The sequence below is a fragment of the Corvus brachyrhynchos genome, unplaced genomic scaffold, assembly GCF_000691975.1.
Source record: "Corvus brachyrhynchos isolate BGI_N302 unplaced genomic scaffold, ASM69197v1 scaffold312, whole genome shotgun sequence".
NCBI classification, from domain to species: domain Eukaryota; kingdom Metazoa; phylum Chordata; class Aves; order Passeriformes; family Corvidae; genus Corvus; species Corvus brachyrhynchos.
In genome coordinates, this window is record NW_008236640.1 from 566,462 (window position 1) to 580,932 (window position 14,471).

Genomic DNA, 14,471 nt, shown 5'->3' on the forward strand with positions numbered 1-14,471 from the left:
TAGGCAGTACAATCACAATCCAGCCACCTTCTTAGTATCTCAGTACAGCTCTGGGAGGTTTCTAGAGCAAAGACAGCTTCCACCAGCTAATTCAGGTGGTTAAGTAATCACCAGTGAGTCTTGGATGAGGAAGGTTTGATGAGGAAGGTCTGAGAGATAAGATCCTACTGATCCCACCACCCAAAACTGTAGAGAGTAAGATAAAGCCAATTTTTGTTCATCTCTGTCTTTAAAAAGATGATATGGAGTAAGCTTTGTTGTTGTTGTTGTTGTTGTTGTTAAAATCAGAGGATCTGCCCACAACCAGCCAGGGAGATTTAAAAAGTGTGATCAGAAGTGTCTGTCTGTACCTCTGTAGGCAGCTCACTATGCAAGGAATTTTCTTCTCCTCCCTGAGGTGGTTTCTTCGGGAGGAAAGCAGTCAGCAGTTGTGGCACTGAAGAGATCAGCTTTAGATCTCTGAGTAGAGATGAAAGGGGAGCATTTATTGTCTGCAAGCCACTGCTTCTGGTTTTCTGCAGAATCAGCCAAGTAGCTCTGCACCAGTTACACTTATTTCAACGTCTGCAAGACATTCTTCTTATGCAACAGGGTTGCACAGTTCCTATTTTCAAAGAAGAGAAAGTTTCAAGGAGAGCAGCAGACAACATCAAGCATATTAGCAGAGGACCTGATGCCTTCTTTTCATGCTTTTCTCATTTCAGAGGGAAAAAGATACTGCAAATTTGAACAATCCCTAAGGAGGAGATTAACAATATCAAGCCCCACCCCCATCCCATCCCCAAAATAAGCAGTAGCTGCTTCTGCTCAGACAATGCCTCCTAAGCTGTAAAATCAGCCTCCTGTGGTTCAGGAGCACTTTGCAAGGTGGAACACGGCAAAGCATCAGGAGAATGTGCTTGTGTCTGTTCCATGCTCTCTAGTTCTGCCTACAAAGCCAAAGGATGAAACTTAGGAACTTTGATGATTCGTATTATAAGAGAAAATTGGTGTGTTGTGTCCAGTTCTCCTGCTGCAAGAATTTCACAGGACAAATGAAACCATTAAAATAGAACATAAGTGGATAACACTGTGCTCTCATATAGAAAACAATTCCTGTGTCAGAAAGGCATCTTTGCCCACAAAAGGGAGGCTGTTTTGTGTTTCAGGCTCTATCAGAGGTGAATTCCCAGTGGGACATCCTACTTGGACCAGTTAATATCTGGACTGGCTGTACAGAGGAGCCAAGGCAGTGCTGTCTCACCACAGGTGGGAACTAAAAATGCTCACAGGTTTTAGAGGGAGCAGAGGAACAGCTATCAACCCCTTTAACTGCAAGGAGAGAGGGAATTTGTGCAGTTGTGTATGGCACAAACAGATGTAACTCAACCTGATGTGCTGAAAGGCAGTGTCTTTGGCTATTTCTACCCATGGGACAAGCCCTCTCTGCTCTTAGGAAAAATACAAGGTTCAGGGATTTTTTATTTTGGTGGTGGGGTGGCTTTTTTGGTTTTTTTGTTTCTTTTTTCTTGGTTTCCCCCACAACCCACCAATAACATCTACATTGTACTCTAGGCTGTGCAAAACCCAGATGTTAAGTCTGTATTCTGTTCTATACTGAAAGCAGCTCCAAATTAACTTTCAGAACATGTCAAGGGCTATAGTGAGGTCCTGGTGCAGGACACCAAGAGGGATGGCTCAGACCCTGGCAGCATCCTGTCTTAAGACTCAAGGTGAAAAAGGAGCAAGAACTCCAGGCTGCAATTGCAGGTAGTAATTAGGAGAAGCAGTTGGCAAGGCACAGAAAATTCTCCCAGCTCACACCTTTCAGCTGTCGTCAGAACAAAGTTCTAAATCAATATTATTGGTCCCTGAAGAAATCCAGTGGAGATAAATTAACATACCATCCTAAATGACTGGCTTTTCCATTCCAATCAGTGCCTAGCTAGAAACTATCCATTGCTGCTTCACTGCAGCACTCCCCAGGAACGGTCCCGGTGTTTCAGGTGCTCCCACACACCATGTAGTGCAAAACAGGGTAACCTTCCTCTTCTTATATTTAAAGGACAAAACATACAAGAATATAACCATCTTTGCCAGAGCCTTACTCATGTCACCACCTTCAAGGGTATCCCTCTTCAGCCATGGAGATCCCTGTTGGCAGAGCTGAAGGTGAGGATGGACAAGAGTGGATTGCCATGAAATTCCCTGGCAGCAATGATGGGTGTAGTTCTTTCCAGGCTCATGCAATATGATTTATATCACCTCTGCTGCCGCATGTTCTCTTTCTTGTCAAATACGTGGCAGTCAGTGGAGGATTTAAACAAATTGCAGAGATACAGAGTGGGCTGGGAAAAGTATTTTCCTCATTTAGAGCAGGAAAAGGAGGTCTTTGTCTTCTCAAGGAGGTTCAGGGAAAGATCTGGAGAAGAAAGGAAGGAGAGCAGAAGCACCTCAAGTTTGGGAAGAAAAAGGCTCTAGATGTGACCTACTTTTTGATGCAAGGAAATGCTGTTTGCTCCTTATCTGTTGCTCTCACTTTTTAGCATGCCTAATAGACACTTTGTTAACTTTGAACAAACCCCTCTTGAAAAAGAAGCAATTCCTGTGTGTATAGAGCTTTTCAGACTTGAAGGTCTCAGGTGTTTTCATTGTCTTTTAAAATATCTCAAGGTCATGGGGATATGATGAATAAGCAGGACTGAGCTGCATTTTATTGTTCGTGGGAGTTCACTGTATGTGCAGCAATTTTCTCCATCGGGGCTGGACTATTGTGTTGTGTAACAGGGAATTAAAGATAGGCCACAGAACGAAAGCAAGATGCCTCTTGCCTGTATTGCCAGGGTTTTAGAACCACAAGCAGCCTGCAGAACTGCTCTGATGGTCTCACTGTTCTGTTTTCCCATCTTTCTGCTTGTTTTTGGGAGGGTTTCATTTTCTTAGTCTGGACTTTGGAGTGTGTTTGCATGAACAGGAAACAGACAAAAACTCTGATTTATAACTTTACAAGAGGACCCCATAACCTGCTTGGCCTGCACGTGCAAGGCACGATGGCTGCATGCTGCCAATGGCCTCCCAAGCATCCTTGTCCCTTTGATCTGTGCTGCCAGGCTGGGTTCTGTGTCCCAGGGCTCTCCTGACACAGCCACGCCACCAGCCACAGTGGTGTGCACTCTTTCAACACTGTTCCACCACTGTTCCTTGGTTGTTTCCACAGGTTTCTTCATTTGCCCAGTCCAGCCTGAGAACCCAGAGACCAGGCACAGAACAGAGAAGAGTTTGGAAGGGGAAGAAGTAGATCAGACAACAAAAAACCCACCAGTCTACCCTCATCTCAAGAACCTCTGAACTGTAGAAGAGACAGATTACTGGAGACTGTCATGGACCTTTGTTGGACAAAACCAGCCACAGTCGATTTTTCCATGTCTTTGTTCTAACAAATGATCTAATTGTGCAGTACAAAGATACTTTATAAGGATCTTTAAAAGTGCCAAGAAGGAACACAGAGCCCAGCTGGAAGAAAAATTAAACCCTGGTACAAAGCAAGGAACCCAGATAATAAATGGGTCCAAAGGAATCAGCCTCGAATGACTGCATAGCATTCCTTTGGTGGAAAAATGGTGACTGGTTTATTGCTAAACAGTCCATATTTCTTGTGGGAAGTAATCATGCAGAGTAGTAACACTAATGTAAATAGAAATTCTCTCCAGAAATTGTTTCTGAGAATGCCAGCAATCTTAAAATAGTTACTTGCTCCCTCCAAATAGACACCACTGAACTTGCAAATTGATGTAATTCCAGCAAGGGGCCTCTAACTTTCCTCTGCAGTCACGCTGTTGATTTAACAAGTAAGAGGCAAATAGAATGCAGAGAAGGCAGAGTTACTGAACACCTTCTTTGCATCAGTCTTCCCTGACAAGATCAGCCCTCAGGAATCTCTGATCCAGGAGATCAGGGTAAAGGAATGGGGAAGGAAGACTTTCCCTTGGTCAAGGAGGATTGGGTTAGAGATCACCCAGGCAAACTTGACATCCACAAATCCATGGGCCCTGATGGGATCTTTGAGAGGTTGTGGTGATCAGGAGAGGTGCCTGAGGACTGGCAGAAAGCAAATCTCACCCCAGTCTTCAAAATGGGCAAGGAGAACCTAGAGAATTACGAGCCTGTCAGTCTCACCTCCATCCCTGGAAAGGTGGTGGAGCATCTCCTTTTGAGGCCATCTCCATCCATACAGAGGAGGTCAAGAAAGTGATCAAGAAGGAGTAGTCAGCATGGATTCACTGAAGGTACATTAGGCTTGACCAACCTGATTGCCTTCTACAACAAAAAAACGATCTGGATGGATGAGGGGAGAGCAGTGGGTATTGTTAATCTGTACTTCAGATGGGCTTTTGACACTCTTATGTAGGCAAGCTCAGGAAGTCCTGTCTGGATGAGTGGATGGTGAGGTGGATTGAGAACTGGCTGAACAGCAGACCCTGCAGGGTGGTGATCAGTGGCACAGGGCCCAGCCAGAGGCCTGTCACTGGTGGTGTCCCCCAGGGTCCTATCCTGGGCCCAGTATTGTTTAACTGATTCATCAATGACTTGGATGAAGGAGCAGATGCCTGCTCAGCAAGTTCACTGGTGACACAAAGCTGGGAGCAGTGGCCAATACCCCGGGGTGCTGTGAGCCCTTCAGAGGGACCTCGACAGGCTGGAGAGATGGGCAGGGAAGAACCTCCTGAAGTTCAGCAAGGGCAAGTGCAGGGTCCTGCACCTGGGGAGGAACAGCCCCAGGCACCAGCACAGGCTGGGGGTGACCTGCTGGGAAGCAGCTCTGGGAAGGAGGACCTGGGGGTGCTGGTGCACAACAAGCTGTCCATGGGCCAGCAGTGCCCTTGTGGCCCAGTCCCAATGGCATCCTGGGCTGCATTAGGAAGTGCCTTGCCAGCTGGTCAGGGAGGTGATCCTGCCCCTCTACCCAGCCCTGGTGAGGCACATCTGGAGTGCTGTGTCCAGTTCTGGGCTCCTCAGGACAAGAGAGACAAGGAGCTCCTGGAGAGGGTCCAGCAGAGGGTGGCAAATGATGAAGGGACTGGAGCCCCTCCCTTCTGAGGAAAGGCTGAGGGAGCTGGGCCTGTTCAGGCTGGAGAAGAGACACTGAGAGGGAACCTCATCCGTGTGTGTCAGTGTCTGCAGGGAGGGCTCAGAGGATGGACCAGGCTCTGCTCGGCGGTGCCGGGCAATGGGACAAGAGGCAGCGGGCAGGAACTGAGGGACGGGAAGTTCCACCTGACCACGAGGAAGAGGTTCCTCACTGAGCAGTGCCCGAGCACTGGGACAGATTGCCCAGAGAGGCTGTGGAGCCTCCCTCACTGGGGGTATTCAAGAGCCATTTGGACACCATCCTGTGCCATGTGCTCTGCGATGACTCTGCTTGAGCAGGGAGGTTGGACCAGATGACCCACGGTGGTCTCTTCCAACCTGACCTATCCTGGGATTCTGTGATTCAGATCTAACACAGTAAGGCAAGTAGGGTTGGATTTTGCTTTAACAAAGATGAGATGCCATGGCCAGGCACTACTGCTACCAGAGAAGAGCTAGGGGGATGGAAGAAAGAAGGAATAAGGATAGAATTTGGGCAGAGATTCCAGCTTGCTGCTACTGGAAGATGTTGGGGATATTACCAGAAGTCTATGTATGTTTTGAAAACTTTTTTCTTCTTTAAATCTTTACATAACCTTTACTTCTACTGTAAGTAAATGACATTTAAGCTTTCTGAGTGGAGTTCATTTCCCTCTTTACAATATGGATTTTTGTTTCCTTTTTTGTGTGTGCTTCCCCAAATTTGTATCTCACTAACTCAAAAGCCAAGGCACCTTTAAAACACAACTCACAACTTAGTTTGTATCCCTAAAATTAATTATTTTGTGTAAGATCTTTCAGGTAATCTTTGGTACTTTCATTAAGACATAGTCGTTTTAAAATGAGACATGGTTATTCACCTGCCTGTCTCAAACCTACAAAGAATTACAGCATTTACTAGCAGTGGTGCTAATGAATGTTTTCCTTGTATTTCCCATGAAAGTCATGGTTTCCATCTCTTCCTTCTCTTCCACTGTACCTCAGAGCTGAACAGAGTGACTTATTTCCCTCTGTGGTCCTGCAGAGTTTCCCCATGAAGCTGCCAGGAACCAGAATGGAATCCCACTGACCCCTCCCTAGGCACTGAGAACTGGCTATTTCCAGGTGGCTCCCAACTGAGGGATAGCAAAGGTGAGCAGCAGTGGCCATCACTCAGCTCTGCTGAGATCAGGGTCTGGGCTGGACTTTCAGCGCAGAAGATTTCCCAAGTGTTTCATGAAAGCTGGCAATTAATATAGATAAATTGTTCTCTGCAGGGGATAGGGTGTGGCTCAGAACAAACTGACCCATAAATAAATTATACCTAGATATTCTCCAATTCATATGACTTTTTAGACTCAGTCGATTAGAGCATGGTGTTAATAATGCCAAGGTCACAGGTTTGATCCCTGTACAGGCCATTCACTTCAGAGTTGGACTCGATGATCCTTGTGGGTGCCTTCCAACTTGGAATATTCTTTTATTCTCCACTTTATACCAACAACTCTGTGATGAACCACTGCATCTGAATTGCTTCATTTCACACCTGGCTTCCTCTTTATATTAATGTTATTTTATGCATTTAAATTTCAGAGGAAGCTAAACAGAAGGTAGCGTAGCAAAGCAAACCTCACAGCCTCGTTTATCAGTGTCACTTAAGGTGATGCTGTCTTTGCTGAGCCAGAAAGCTGCCCCTTGATTTATGACTGCCTGCTTTTTGGAAGAAGCTTTCCTCAATCACAGGGTCTAAGGCCTAAAGAAACTTTCCCATCACCTGCCCTGACAATCCACATGCTACAGGCTGTCACATGTTCTTGGAGTGCTGTGGTGCTGGTGGATGGCTGCAGCAAGCCAACAACATGGCATTTGACGGGTTCAGCTCTCTTGTGCCTGCTAACAGGCTTTTGTGCAGTGCGTATAGGCAGGTTCAATTGCTTCTGCTCAAAGCTGGGCAAAGCAAAACTATTTCCTTTCAAGGTCATCTCTGGGATGCTGCTGAATTTCCAGGCCTGATGCTAGCTAAGATTTGTTCAGAGAAAAGATCTGTTTAACGTCATCCAGCCTTTTTTTGGCTGCCAATAGGCTTTGGTAGAAAAGAAAGAACCAGAAAATAGTGTTGTTGAAAGATACCTCTGTTCTTAGTTATGCTGGGAACAGGAGGCTGGCTTTTCTGGGAAGGCAGCAGCCTGGGTTAGTAAAATCAGGAACACTTTTCTGAGATTTAAGTCTCTACCCACCAAAGGTCGTTTCTACACAGTTATTCACTTGGAGGTATCAATTAGCCAAAATAGAGGTGGATTTGAGCCAGATGCTAAGAACTAACCCCTGCTCATGTGGTTTATTGACTGCAGTAGAGAGCCTGTTGATTTACAGGCATGTAGTTAAAAGGAGATCCAGGACTTAATGAGGTGCCTTAAAGCAAGGACTTATTATATATGAGAGTCTCATGAGCTGAAGGTGAGGGTGCAGCCTCCAGGCAACTGAGAATAGGTGAATAGTTGAAATAAGCTCTGGAATCACTGCCTTAGTAAGGCACTTGCTCATGCTAGGCTGGTCTGGCTCCACTGGGACTGGGACCAGTTGGTCCCAGATGGAGTTTTACTGGAGACCAGCCCCTTTGGACAGTCAAGGAAGTGATACAACCTGTCCCCCCACCACTACTCCTTTTCTTCTTTTGATACAGTTTTGACAATTCAGTAAATATCAACAGACAACTACTCCCACCCTGACTTTGAGGGGAATGGAAGGATGCTGGCAGCATAAAAATTCTGTGGAAAAGGCTGGCTGTTGTTGCTTACTTGAGCTGGTAAACTGTTAAATGCTGAACTTGGACTGGGCATCTGAATAGATGGGGCAATTTATTTAAAATGGAAATCAGCAAAGAAAACTATATGTATTATTTCCATCCAGACCTTGTCAGTACAGCGACATTATTCATGTTTGCTTCTGTTCTTTTGCTTTACAGTCAATAAAATAGGGTGTTGTACATTTCCAGTACAAGCTGCAGTCATTGCTCCTATTAATTAGCCCTTTAGACAGGTGATTTTTCCAATAATCCAAATTACTGGAATGCTAAATGTCTCTCAGAAGAGGGCCAGACCACTTAGGAATATCAGGAATCATGCATACACTTTGTATGTGCTTTATTAGCTACCACTTGCAATCCCTCAAAAGTCCATGTATCCTTGGGATTGGACGGAAAACCAGTGCCCCAGATACAGGAAACAAGGGAAGCTACTTGTGTAACCCAGCTGGGGAGCAGGAAAGCTGTTGGAATAATATTGTCTATTAAGAAAACTGAACCTTATGCAATTTGTCAAATGGTCACTTTCTGTTATGCTGATTTCCAAACAAGCTTGCTTCACAGGTCAGAATTTTGCGCTGAACTTTCGGATGTGGCTATTTTTGCTCATTTACGTGAGATTAAATTATTTCTTAGCTCCCTTCTGTCATGTCATGGATGGGCACTGTAAACAGTACTAATGAGGCTGTATCTGTTATCATGAAGTACATACAATTAATCACCAAGTAAAATTAAGATAGGCTGAATTTCTATGTTTGAAAGAGTGGAGGGGATTTAATCAAAAATGACATGTGGGTAGCTGCAACAACCTCACTTTTTTCATATATTTAGATTTTGAAATGGTCTGTAGGTAAACCTTTTTGGTAGAGCCACTGAATTTTCTTAAGAAAGGATGTTCTTTGATGTTTGATCTTTGCATACTTTCAAGCCTAATCAACAAGGAGATTTAATCAGTGAAACAGATAGCAGCTAACAAGCTCTGAGAGATGTTCATGTGTTAGAAAAACAAATTACCTGTGGGTAGAATCGCCTCATTAAGGTTTAGGGCTGAACATGCTTCAATGATCTCAGACCCAGGGGGAGGTTAACTGGGCTTGGGAAGAAGGATGTACCACTGATGGTGAACACAGAGAATGCAGAATTTATGGGCCCCAAGGACATTTGGCAGAACTCCCAAGATAAGGAAGAAACTAATAAAACAACTGTGCTGAATCAGCTCCGGCTGGGTAGAAGGTAATTCCAGCAGGGGCAGATCACAACCACCAACTCACAAGCCACTGACCTGAGAAACCCAGCTCAGAAGAAGAGAAAGCCTGAGCATGGGGACTAATTAGCATGAGGAGCGAGACAGTCATTAACCAATAAAAGATAGAATACTAATTAACAGGAGAATGATGTAGCTTGTAGCCTAACCCCTTTGTTTGCTAAAATGTATGAATAGTAAAAAAATGATAGCTGGCATGCTTGATTTGTGGAATACCACAGAGCACCCAGGCTTGTGCAATTCTGAAATAAACCATCAATTTCTCTCTCAAGCATGTAATTATTGGCTTATTGTACACCAGGTAATGAATCTCATTTTTGTGGACAGCACGGGAGGACAGACTGTGGGGGTATTTTATTTTCCTTATTTTATTTCATAATGACTGATGGAGCAAACTCAGATTTGCCAGAGAAACTTTCTTTCTTCTTGGTTTGGGTCCTAAATTTACTCCTATAGTGCTTTAGAAATATATTGTATAGAGGAAAACCAATGGAAATACCCTGGAAACACATTTATTATAAAGAAATAGGTCACCGTTATACTTTTTACCAAACTTCCTGTGGAATGAATGTCATATTTCCTGAAAACTAAATATAGCAATGTGCATTGAATGCTAATGTGCATATTTCTCAAAGCAAAAGTGTTATAGACAGATCTTCAGAAAGTCTCCAGGGGTTCAGTAAGGATTTTAAAGATAAGTCGTTGATTACATCTAAAATATTGCAGACCAGTTAAGGAAAATGGTCAGAATTAGTCAGTGTATCGCGTGTTTCTGTAAATGTTTTAAGGGATGAGGAGTCAGAAATGTTTAAATTGGAAGTGTCCTGCTTGGGGTAATGTGGAATATGCTACTCAGGGTAGAATTAATGACTTAATTATCCCTGTTTTTCCAAAAATGCTCTCATCAGGGACTTGCTTTGATGCTTCCTGCTTCACGGTTTTGCAGGAATGACCAAGATATTATTAGTTCAGACCCAGAATGAGGATGCTGAGTGAAAACAATTCTGCCACAGCTTGAGATACAGTGGCACAAAGCCTAACACTGAAATATTGTAGGCTTTGCCTGATTTTGCACCCTCTGATGTGTGGTATAATTTGTAGGAAGTCAGAACCTAGGCATCTGCTAAATCTACATGCAGTCAACTAGAAACAAGCTGAAAGATCTCTCATGAGCCTGATCACACTGTAGGGACAGTGCTGTCAACATTGTACTCCCATGTGCATGCCAGGTTAGTTACCTCATGCTGGTGAGGAAGCTCAGATCCACGTTTCCAAAAACTTGTATACCACCCAGCCAGGCCTGACTGAAATGCCTCTTCTCTGCCTGCCCCCAGATGGGCATAAATAAAAGTCAATTCAGACACATTCCTTGCTTTGGGACGTGTCTTGAAAAGATGTAGGTGGTTTTTTTCTCCTTGAAGTCCACTCATTGAATTCTTCAGTCTCAACACTTTTTTTCATTTTGGGGAATAGGGAGGGTGGGTAAACAACAGGTCCTGTTATATTGGCAGCACAGAGAAAGATGGAGAGGGAAAGTCCTGTCCTTTGGCAGTGCCTGGGTCTCCCAGAGAGCTGCAGGACTTTCTGCCAGCAGGAACTGGGACAGCCCTTCCCCCTGACCTCTAGGAAGCAGAGCAATGTGGTGCTGTGGGGATGACAGTGTGCCGTGGGCTTTGGGGAATCTAGGAAACTGCAGATCACTAAGAGCTGATCCACCAAAGACCAGCTGCTTCTACAGGCAGAAAAGCCAAAACCTGACATATCTCTCACACTCCCTGCTCGGTTGTTGTTGTTACTTTATTTTTGTTGGTTTTGTGGGGTTTTTTTCCTTACATCACTGAAATTCATCTGGTGCCCAGATGAATCCGTCTGCTGGCAGAGGTACACAGAACCACTCAGTAAACAGATTCAGGAATGGCCAAAGTGCAACACAAAATATGTGGACCAAGGCAACGGCTCTGCAGACCAGCCCCTGCCCCTCTGGAATGAGCACGGGAGCAGCGAGGGCAGGCTGCAGGCAAGGCAGGGGAGTGGTGCATGGGGAGCTCTCTGGCTGCTCAGCTGGACTAATGAGCTAGTCCTGTTAGTTCCCTCTTCAGAAAGCTCACATTGGCAGAATTAGCTCTGGAGGAAAAGGGGGACAGCGATTTTAAGTGTCCTAAGAGACTTTTAAAAGCACAAGTCGTGTTTGAGCATGCAAAGCAGCAAATGTTTTGATGTTAATTGAAGGATGTTTCAGCCTGATGTAATTTGTTCGTCGCCCTGCTGACAAATTATGTATCTCTGTGTTATGGTGGGTGCCTTTATGCACTTTATCCTAATTATTGATAAGGAAGTGTGAGCAGTGACAGTGCCTAGCCCTTAATGAGGGAAGGGGGAGGAAAGAAAGCATTTTTAATCATCAGGATTTCTTTGACAGTGACTGTTGGTGAGAAGATCATGTCATTTTAGGGGTGGGAAGCAGGCATCTTAGAGGATTTATCCTGTCAAAGGCCCCCTTCTGTCTATAACCTTCATTGCCAGCTCATCAGTTCTGTGAAAAACAACCATAGAGCTGTAATGAAGTCAGGTCATTTTGGGAAATTTTGACAGTGGTGCAGGGATTTTTTGTGACTCTTATCTGGATGTGGTCGTTTGATGTGAGCTGGATGCCAGGTGCCCACCAAAGCCACCCCATCCCTCCCTTCCTCAGCTGAACAGGGCAGAGAAAATACAATGAAAGGCTCATGAGTTGAGATAAGGGCAGGGAGAGATCATTCACCACTTACTGTCACGGGCAAAGCAGTCTCAGCTTGGGGAAATTAGTTTAATTTACTACCAATCAAAATCAGAGTCAGATAATCAGAAGTAAAACAAATCCTAAAAATACCGACCCCCCCAACCCTCCCCCCTTCCCAGGCTTAACTTAATTTCTGATTCTCTGCCAGCAGCACAGGAAGATGGGGAATGAACAGTCAGTTCATCAAATGTTTCTGCCTCTGCTTCCTCCTCAGGGGGAGGAGTCCTTCCCCTGCTCCAGCGTGGGTCCCTCCCATGGGAGACAGTCCTCTACCAACTTCTCTAACATGAGTCCCTCCCAAGGGCTACAGTTCTTCACAAACTGCTCCAGTGAGGGCCCCTTCCACGGGAGCATTCCTTCAGGTTGTACAAAGCAAATATGAATATTTTTTGTGGTAGCAGAGCACGGAGCAGAAGACACCATGGGCTAGGTCAATGTCTTCAGATAGAGGCTTCGAATCATGTTGTGAAAGTTGGGAGCAGCCAAGACCTTGTCTCAGGAAGGCTTGTCCCTGTCACAGCTCTCTGCTCACTTCTGTGCAGGTGTTTAGCCTGGGAAGGATTTGGTGTTGTGGTGTGGAACTTCTGATCAGAATGTGGTACATAATCTGTGTTGTAATTTGGTTTCCAGTTGGGGCTGCTCCTTTCTCAAGTCAGTTTGTTGGCAAGTGGAGCAGTTGCACGTTCTGTTTCTGGAGTGATTTAGTATGAGCAGGGCTTAAATAATCCCCAAAGGTGCTAATGTTAGGCAGTTACATATTCTTCATACAAAACTATCCTTCTGGGCAGTCTTCCAGAATCTAGATAATTTCTTAAGGAGAACTTTGCCACTTTGGAATGTGCTGTGCGAGCCTAGCATGTAGCAGAATACATAATACTCATTCCAGCCACTGGACACTCTGGTGATAAGGAATACTAAGATTTTTTTTTTTTAAATATATCCTTGATTAATAAAAAAACCCACTTACTGCAAGATCAAGTGCTGGAAGTAGATCAGATCTACTGACACTTTGCTGAATTATGAAATTAAGCTAATGGTGTAACAATCTCCCAATTTTTTGTATGGGATGAAAAATGTTTTGCAAACTGGAAGGGTTATGAAAGTGGAAATCATGGCGTTTCCGATCTAATTCTGTAACAGGGATAAATAATGAAGGAGGAGCAGAAATGGATGCTGTTGAATTTGTGCATAAGAGCTAGCGAGGCTTGGGCCCTTTCTCGAATGTGCTGCAATTGCATGAAATGGTTGAAGATGAAAAATGAGGCTTTCAGTCCGGACCCAAGTGCCCTGTCACATTGTGACAGTTCAAATGGGTAAATAAACTCCTTATTAAATATGAAAGTGCAATTTAACAAAAAGCAGGAATACTCTGAAAGATGGGCTGAAGCTTCTGACAAAGGAATGGCCAGGTTTTTCTTTTAATTTTCTTTTTATTATTCACCACAGTAAAATGTACATATAGGTTTCTGAACCTTCCTCTGGACCCACTCAAGGAGGTCTGTGCCTTTTTTTTTTGTGCTGGGGCCTCCAGAGGTGGGTGCAGCATTCCAGGTGGGATCTCACCAGAGCAGAGCAGAGGGGCAGGATCACCCCATTAAGCCATGGGTATGTGTCTGTCGTGGAGTGTTTGTCCTCTCAACAGGCAACCCAAGCCAGACTGGTTTGAGAGGGTGTTTGGTAACCTCTCTACTGCTCCATCTTTGGTTTTTTTCCCAAGTTTTAGATCTGCCTCTGGAAGCTAAGTATGATACAGCAGTTCTTGTTTTCATGTCATGCCTGCACAGCTGTCACTTTGAGCGTGCTTGGCAGGCTGATGAGATTGATGTTGAGGAGAGGTGTGAGCGGGTCCTCCACTGCTCTCCCAGCCTGAATAAACGTCCTGAATGTGCTGGAGCTGGCACTCTACAGCAGGACTGCTGAATCAGGCACCCAAGAGCACCCGTGCCAGGACATTGCTAGAAGGAAACCTTGTATTTTCCAGCAGTGGTGCAGAGGGACTACAAGGTTTAATGGGCTAATCTTAATTAGCAGAGCTCCCCATCTTTAGCAGTGCTGTGGTTTCCTATTGGAAAAAGGCTTGCATGATCATTATCTCTGTCTGATTTTTCTTCCACTCCCAATAATTCCCGACCCTGGCTGACAAACTTGATCGATCTAGTGAATGAGCAGCGTTCCCAGAGATACTGAATTTCCTACAAATACTGGGAAAATTGTTGGCCAAAGGAAGTTAGTCGTGATTGACTCAGAAGCTGGGTGCCTCAGCTCGCTGTTGACCCAAATAAGCATCAAGGCAAGCTGAAAGGAGAGATTAGCAGCAAATGTCTTGTGACACAGAGAGAATTTGTGAGTATTGCAGTGGGGAAAAGTAGAAAGGAAAAAGTTCAAGAATGCAAATATTCTGGGAGAAATTCCACTAATTGGCAAACTGGCTTATTAAGGAATCAGAAAAGGAAGGAGAATTCCCCGTAAAAATTTGCACCTTTCCTGTTGGTTCATTGTCCAAGTATCTTCTAGTCCTATATGAAAGAGAGTAGTCAGCC